Below are 9314 nucleotides of genomic sequence, written 5' to 3' on the forward strand. Positions count from 1 at the left end.
AATCGAGAAAACTCGCCTGTTGTTCAAAAACCAAAATTCATAACTGAATTACAATCCATGAACCATCTTATTTTTGTTGTTATTGTTTTGTGAGAATGTAAAATTTTCATCCCATCTTTATTTTATTTTGTAGAATTTAGGGGTGCAAACGGATTGTATTATTCGAATCCGACCCAACATTGTTAATGTCGGATCTGATTCGATCTGAAGATCCGATCGGATCTGATAGGACTCAATTTGAATTAGAATTCTATCGGTAAGTTGGATCTTTGGATCTGATCCGATTCAACTTGTTTCTTTAAAAATTAATAAAATATAAAAAGAAAAAATAAAATATACTAATTTAAATAAAGTAAAAACAAAAATACAAGTATTTTTTAATTATTTTCATCATATATATATACATGTTTTTTATAAAAAATAATATAACAAATTTATAAAAATATAATGCAAAAAATATATTTATAAATAAATAAATAACATATATATATATGTATTATACATTTATAAGTATATAATATATATCGGATCGGATCTTCTCGGGTTGGATTGGATTTGGGGGGTGATCCGAATCTGATCTGAACAGGGGTGATCCAAATTCGACCAAATAGAGTTGGATCTTGGATTGGATCATGATCCAACCCATTTGCACCCCTAGTAGAATTCACGTCCTTCAAAATGTGAAGCAGAAGTGCCCAAGATTTTCATGCTCTGATCATGGCTTTATTTGTGGGGAAGAAATCAGAAACTGCTTTTGGAAGGGTACATACTCCTTGGGCTAACATGTGTGGGAACATGGGTTGAGTCCGAGAGTGGCCTCTTTGTAGTTTGTGGCTTTGTGTTAAAAGAAATGCCAAAGATTTAGGGGGCGTTTGGCAAATCTTTTTAAGTGGTCTTTCAAGCTTTTTAAAGCTTAGAAGACCTGATTTTGAGCTTTTTCGTTTGGTAACCAAAAGACAGGAAGCCGAAAAGACAGGCCCCCAAAAAGCTTGAGAAAGCTCAGATTTTTCTTAAATCCGAAAGCTTCAGGTCTTTTGAGCATATGGATCTTTTTGTTTGAGAAAGGGCATTCAAAAAACCCTTTCAGATCCAAACCTCTACTCGTACCAGGTATGTAGTCCTGGTACCTCGGCTAGGCTAAACGAATCTGCACCAGGTATGTAGTCCTCCTTCCTCTTCTTCCTTTTTTTCCCCTTAAGTTTTTTCTTTCTTCTTCGAGCCAAACTTCTACTCGTACCTCGGTTCCTTTCAGATCTGACCCCTCCCCTCTCTCTCACTTTCTCTGTCTGAAGCTGGGAAATCCGATTTAAAACCAGGTATGATCTCCATCATTTGATAGCGATATGATCTCCTGATTTGCTTGTGGGACAATTTTTAGTTTGCTTCTTATTTTTAGTTGAATTTCGTCAAAATGAATGTTTGCAGAACGCAGAAGAGGGCAATTTGTAGAACAATTTCATCAAAATGATCTCAAGATTAACAGGTTAGTTAATAACTAGAATGATGGAATGAATCTTCATCTTGAAATTCCTTTTTAAATGTGTTTCCACTGTCCAAAACCAGGTTCCTATTTAAACTTCAAGCATTAAAATTTTGGTGAAACTTGTTTCTGCCACATCAGACTAGTTCACAGAACATAGTTCCAGCTTTAAAATCTGGTGTAGCCACATCCCTTCAAGAATTTGCTTCTTTGTTTGGGAAGCTTGTCCCTAGAAAGTTAATACTTTGATCTCCTACAGAAAAAACTTTTGGGAAGATGCTGCTCCATATCTCCTCATGTTTGTATTTTATGCCTCAGCGAGGGTGAATCTGCAGATCACATCCTTCTTCACTGCAGTTTCACCCAAAGGATATGGTCCCACTTCTTGAAAATGGTAGGTTATAGCTGGGCTTTTCCAAAACACATTATGGACACATTGAACCAATGGCAAGGAACAGGGCTAAGCAAAAGGGATTAAATCTTTTGGCAATCAATGCTACATGCAGTGTTGTGGGGTGTTTGAGATGAAAGAAACAATTGCCTCTTTGACATAAAAGCAGAACCTTGGAGGAATTAATCTCAGATATTACCTACCTTTGCATCCTTTGGACGGTGAATTCAGTTCTGTTCAAAGGACTTTCAGTCAATGATCTTATCAGAGATGTTCACCCCTTTCTTTTTCTCCCTCATCCCCAACAAACATCCTTGAGGCATCCCGTACCCATCAGTGGAGTGATAACCCTTAACTCTGACAGTTGTGCCTTAGATAATCCTGGGCTTGCTGGTATTGAGGTACAGTAAGGGAAGACTCCACAAAGGCTGAAGTGATGGCTGCTCTCACCAGAATCAGGATAATAAAAAATTTGGGAATTCAGAATTTGATCATTGCAGGTGATTCAGCAAATACGACAAAATGGTTAAGAGACAAAGAGGGGGGGGGGGCTTGGAGACTGAATCATATCTGACTGAAGCTTGGGATTCTTTGGATTGTTTGAATGTTAATTTGGTTTGGATTCCTAGGGAACACAATCATACTGCAGATGGCCTAGCTAAATTTGGTGTGAACACAATCTCCCCTTGTTCCCCCTCTTTTTCTTAATAAATTCTGGTTAAATTTTATCAAAAAAAAAAAATTGGACCCAGTGTATGCCATTTTGAACGATGCATCAAATGTTTTTCTATTCTACTGAGTATGTAAAATTTTCTTGGAGTTAAAAAAGCTTCTGAACTGGTATCCATAATAAGAGTTTACATAGCCTATTCTGAAATGAGTCCATGAAGTTGGAGCAAAGGATAAACACTTTTACCTGTTATCTCACGGGATTGATTTGAATATTGTTAAAATTTTGGTGGTTTGAAAAATTCAGGAATTTTTGGTTTCCATTAAAGGCTTAAAACTGTTTCTATTTATCTATTTATCTATCACTCTTGGTTAGTAGTCAATTCCATGTCTTAATTGTTGAGTCCGTAATGAAACTAATACTTTGTCTAAGAGATTGTAACCATATCTAGGCTTAATACTCATCACCTTTTAAAGCTGGTAAACCTATGGATGTGATAAATTAGAGGCTTCCTATGCAGACAAACTAGAAGAGAGATAATAAATTAGAGGCTTTCTCTTACAATTTATAATCGGTGCTTTGTGCATTTCAAAAACTTCAAAACTTGCAGCTTTAACTGTGATTAAACCATGCAAGTTTAAACAAAAGTAAAAATATCAGCGACTATAAATATACAATTAGAAGAAAACTGAAGGAGAAGGAAAGAAATGTTCTTGAATAAAATCTGAATTTTCTCCCATTTTGCTCTGTAATATAGTTTGGGTCTTGCTTTGTTTGCATTTAAGAAGTACTATTAATTGCTTTTCAAATCTGAAATTTCTCATTCAATTCCATCATGAATTTGCTATAAGTTCAAATTTTCAAACCTGAAACCTACCATTTTGCTCTGTAGAATGACTTATAATTTTTGCTTTGTAGAATGGTGTGAATCTTGCTTTGTTTGCATATGATAGATATATTCTATTGTTTAATTGAGCAATCAAATCTGAAATTTCTCGTGATTCCATCATGAATTTGCTACTATGAGTTAACTTTTCCAGATCTGAAATCTATCATTTTGCTTTGTAGCATGGCCTGAACCTTTGTTTGCATATGATATACTACTATTTATGATTCTCCTATGATATTATTGCTTTGTAAAACTACGGTTGTGCAAATGATTTGGGCGCTAAGTCTGAATAATAATTGTTTAATTCAAATTTTACCTTGTTTCATTTGACTGCAATACAAATGAAGTAAAATAAGACCTAAAGCAATCTGTTATTAGTCATCACTCTTCCATTTCTGCACTCAATAGCTGCAGCGTGAGGAAACCAAACCAAAACATTCAACATTCTTAGTGGCTGCAACATGATTGTGGGACCTCTTGCGCAGTGTTGATTCAATCTAATGACCGTGTTCCAGATTTGGCACTCTTGGCTATCGGCGCTTATGAATTGGTTCCAATTCAATAACCATTTTATTCAATTTTAGTGTTTTTATCTCAACTTCGGAAAATTTTATGAGTTTATACATTAGGGACAATAATAGGTGGGGGAATCTATCACAATTCAAGGGGGGTATTATAGTACAGATGGGGTTTGGGACAATACATTCAAAAAATCAATATTTTTTTGGTGGGGGTGGGGAGCAAACCATAAATTTTTCTTTTTTTGTAATTACATGAATTGGATTGTTTTATTGTTTGTATCGAAGTATTTGTCAAAAGAAGAATTCATATTAAACTAATTTCATGTATTGAAATAATCATTTGTATTTATGTGATGAATTATATGGGGCCCATAGGTGATGATCACATATGTCAATGTGTAAAACTGTAGATAGGGGCTACATTGATATGTTGTATAGGAAAATGTACGAGTGCGGCCCGCTTTAATATTTTGTATAGTTAAATGTGTTAATTGATTTGAAATCCTTAGAACTTAGAAGGCAGTGTTTTTTTCCCCCTTTTTTGAGATACCTTTATTTAGAGATTTGAAATCCCTTATTGGGAATTTAGAAATCAGTGAAACTCAGTTTTCATTTGTGCACCTTTATCACGATCAAGGTGTTAATAATACTTCCGTTTGTGGCTTCAGAAAGGCTCTTATTTAGAAGATGCACCCCTTCATTTTTATCAGGTTTTGGCATCTTGATCACCTTGTGTTTTATCATCTATCTTGGCTATCGATTAGGGCTGCAAGTCGGGTTGGGTTAGGTCGGATTGAGGCCAATCCTAACCCAACCCTAAGTTCTAAACCCCAACCCTAACCCTAATCCAACCTGACCTTTAACCCGATCAACCCAACCTTAATCCTAACTAAATTCCTTCAACCTTAACCCAACCCAAAGTCAATTTTGGGTTGGGTTGGGCCCAACCCAACTTTCTTCCCATCCTTAAAAACCTCGTAGAATTTCTCGATTTTAGATCTTAACTCAACTTTTACTACATATGTTTTAATTCTATGTTTCATTAGTATTTGTTTGTTGATGCTATTTTTTTTTGTTTTTATAGTACAAAATTCAAAACAAACTAGTGTTAGAAATGACTATAGTTTATTATGAGTTATGACTTACGATAGATCATTCTTGGGTGGCAAACAACATAGAGGAGATGAAGAAAACATAAAATAATGTTATTAAGGTTTTAGTATTTCTGTTTAGGATTAAGTGAAACGATTATCTTAAAAGAAAGGATAAAATAAAAAACCTCTCCTAAAATTTTTGATAATCATAAAAACCTCCCCTAAAGTTTGACAATCATAAAAATCTCCCCTAAAGTTTTTGACAATCATAAAAACCTCCCCTTTAGTTTCTCTTTAACAAAATCCTCCCCTAAATTTTTAAAGAATTCAACAAAAACCTCCCCTAAATTTTCCAAATACCCATTTTACCCTAGCCAAATCGACAACAACACATCCAAAACCGCTACCGTCCATATCTCGTTGTTAAATCTAACAACGCTGTTTGCCATCAGCCACGATTTGATCAGACAGCTCACCATTTTGAGACATGGACTCTGGTATCGGTGGTGACACATGCTTCGGTGCCTTGGGAGACTTAGCAACCATAGGTGTCGGTGTTGGAGCCAGCATTGGCATTGGCAAAGCCTTGAAATCGTAAACAATATTTTATTGTTATCTTGGTTGTCACGATATTCTCCAATTTTACCAACTCGTGCGTTGTTCTGAATTGTGGAATGATACTTATTTGCACCATCTATTGCTAACGTGTTCACAATTTCGTTGTTCGACCTCTACATTTCCATGGAATCGTAAACAAGAATTATGTGATACAATAACAACAAATTCTTCCCATTTGTTGTTAGGTTCTTGTATTTGGGCATGAAGTCCTTAAACACTTGGTCAGTGGGGCAGAACACCGTTAACCCTCCTTCAATATTGTTGTCAAATGTCTGCTTAGCTTCGGAAGCCACTAGCGTATATGCAAAAACCTTACAACCTTGCTTTAACATTAGAGATGTGAGGTTTAATTGGCTGGGGCCCGAAGTGGGGGCTTTGTCTTCAGCGGATGCTATGACCTTGCCATGGTTGGATTCAGCTCCAAAGCCGACCTTACTACCTTTTAGAGTGGTGATGTTGACGAAGTTAGAAGCGTCGGGGCCGGAGCTAGTGGCCCTTGAAACACATGGTGGTAGTCAAGACTGTACCATTTGTCATTTGGTGCTACTTCTGTGCACCAAAATAATCGTGGAGAGCGTGAAGGGATATGGCGTTTTTGATAATTTGATGGTGTAAATGAGAGGTGTTTGGACAGGAGGTCTGACATGCCGCCATTATAGACTACACAGACTTGCGATGGTCTCGCGTTGGTTGATCTCTATGATGAGTTAAGTGACAACTAAGTATTGATTGAAGATGGAGAATTCGGGGTACTTTGCTAGGATGCATGTGATATTTGGGTGCATCGATGACCCCAACTAAGAGTAAGAGGAGAGAGGGTTATTGTTCCGGTGGCCATTGGGAAGAGCTGCATTATTTGAGTAGAACGAAAATAAGATAGCAATTTCGGGTGTGTTGTCGATTTTGTTAGGGTAAAATAGGTATTTGGAAAAAAATTGATGTACTAGTCTAACGTTTTCCATCTGGATTAGTGACGGAGGGGAGGTTTTTGTTGAATTTTTAAAAAATTCAGGGAAGGATTTTGTTAAAGTGAAACTAAAGGGGACATTTTTATGATTGTTGTGGTGGGGCCTATACAAATGTCATGCATCTAATCAAATCAATGTATGTTGTATATTACATATAACATATATTTATATATGACATGTACTATAAAGTCGGGTTCGGGTTGGGTCGGATTGGCTAAGGGGTCAACCCTAACCCAACTCAAAGTAAAGTCGAATTCATGAATTTCAGCCCTAACCCTAACCCAAACATCAATCCGACCCAAACCAACCCAACTTTTTCGGGTTGGGTTTGGGCCATCCTGGAACAAGTTGGAGCCTTACTATCAATTATTGCTCTTTAAGAGGCTTTTATTTTTTATTTTTTATATTTTTATCCATTTGATCATTCCACCGGTGTGAGCTTGTCTTACACTACTGATCTCAAGTCCCAAAAATACGGGAGGATTGTGTCATGTTGGCTGTTGGCACTAGAACAATATAACTTGTGTCATCTTTTCAAGGCTATGGATTTTGATTATTTTATTTTTTGTGCACATGTTGGGGGCCATTTCTCAGAAACAATGCAATAGAACAAAATAGAATGGCAAAATAGGATTCATGTAACCAACCTCATATATGTGGGACAAAGCTTAGATGATAACAATGATTTTTATGCATTTGATGGTGAAAAATTTTCCTTATTTTTTTCTTGCTTTGGAGAAATTTCTATTTTCCTGGGGAATTATGATGCTGCCTATCCATGGTGCTTGGACTTTCCATTTCCTTAGGCCCGTTTGGCATCAATTCTAAGGATTTTCATTCTCAGAATTCTTTCAAAAAAGGATGGATTTTGAGAATTTTCATTCTCAGAATTCTGAACATGAGACTTAAGCAAATATGGAATTAAATGATAATGCACACGTAATGGATAAGAGGCCGTGTTTGGTTCGATAGGAAATAAGAAAGAAACTGAAAGTTAATGCAGTGCAAATTTATTTGCACTAGTGCAATTGTATAGGAGTGTAAATGCAAAAAATGCAAATTCTTGTTTAATTTTGTTTTAGATTTACTTTATTTTTCTTTGTCTTAATTTACATTATATACTGTAATAATTTTGCATCAGTGCAAATTTATTTACATTGCAACCAAACACAATCTAAACTATTTCACAAAATTGTTAAGAAATTTCCCTCCACTTTATCAAAACAAACATAACCTAAATAAACCAAGTAGCAATTGTCTCCTAACAGAGGGAAAAAAAATACACACACAGTGGTCGAAACATAAATTCAAGGCAAATTATATAGTAATAAAGACACCAAAGTTGCATTATATAAAGGAGAAACCATTCATCGAGAGCTTGACTTGGAAGCCAGAAGCTTGGTTAAATTGCACTAGGCAGTAGGCACCATTGCATTGATCTTAAATGTCTCTCTACCTTTGAATATATTAATTAGCACCTCCGAATCAAAGTTTAGGTTAAAGCGATGCCATTAACATTACATATATATATTATAATACTAAAAAAAAAAGAGGATTAACCAAGTCCTAATCAAGAAAATGAGGATGACTTCCTATGTTCTATCCACCAAGTACTCTCCTCCTAACCAGTCCACTAACCAAGTTATCTTGCCTGAAAGCGACGTCTTAGGCGTTCATGGGTGGTCAATGCTACAAGTTCACATCTGCACCCCACAATGCCCCATAACACATCCCGATCTTATATTGAAAACATCTCTCAATGTCTTATCATCTTCCATACTTGTTATTGGAAGATATTCCCAATATAAGATTGGGATATGAACTCCAATGCTACTAGACCACAATCAGGGAACTGGATCTGCTCCTCACACAGGGGCGCCTCACAGACATCCACCGTGGATTGGAAACATCTCCCGTATATAATAACTTATAAATACTGAAGATATTCCCAATACATAATAGAATGTGCGTTTGAGAAACCCTGTGTAAAGAACAGATCCGGTCTCCACAATCAGTTGGGAGGACTTACGGAGTCCACCAAAACAAAATGGTCAATTACTGGGGCCTCCGGCGTTGGACCAGGTGGCTTATTCAGCTGTGTTGACATATGACAAATTAATTTAGTGGAGCACTAATTAACTGTTGGTGTTGGAAGGCTCCATCTCCAATCTCAAGTCTCATCCTCCAGTCAACCCAACAGTCATCACTCTTGATTAGTCTAAACAGATTCTATATATATAAGCTCTCAATTCAATAGCTTTTTTGGTAGATGGTAGATGAGGTATTATTTATTGCTCACAGTAATCACTAGTAACCCATCAAGCTATGATGGCACGACGAATACTAGTCCACACTTTTTTACAAGCACCAAGAGTGGAAGGTGGAGGTTGGTTTGGTTCAGAGTCAGCGTAGCACAAAAAAGGTCTTCTACCTTCAGTTTAGATTTTACAACTTTCAAGCTTCATAACAGTATCATCACACGAGTTAGAAATATAGGGTCATATCTTAGAAATGTCTGAATTCCAAGTCTGATGATTTTGAAATATTTAAATTGGAATTTTGAGCCAAGGTCAAGGTTCAAAGTACTGCTTTTTTTGCCTATTGCCTGATTCGAAGGATCAATACTCTCCAAGTCTTAGTAGGCTATTCTAAAAATTGATACTTCCTAATAACCTTACAGCCT

General features: G+C 36.3%; 1 pseudogene; it reads right to left on the reverse strand.

Moving 5' to 3' along the window:
• Positions 1-5410: 5410 nt before the first annotated feature.
• LOC148868854 (fasciclin-like arabinogalactan protein 2 pseudogene) lies at positions 5411-6516 on the reverse strand (annotated as a pseudogene).
• Between the last annotated feature and the right edge of the window lie 2798 nt (positions 6517-9314).

Source organism: Nelumbo lutea, chromosome 2 (assembly GCF_056320005.1).
Source record: "Nelumbo lutea isolate HS-2025 chromosome 2, American lotus-T2T, whole genome shotgun sequence".
Classification (NCBI taxonomy): Eukaryota; Viridiplantae; Streptophyta; class Magnoliopsida; order Proteales; family Nelumbonaceae; genus Nelumbo; species Nelumbo lutea.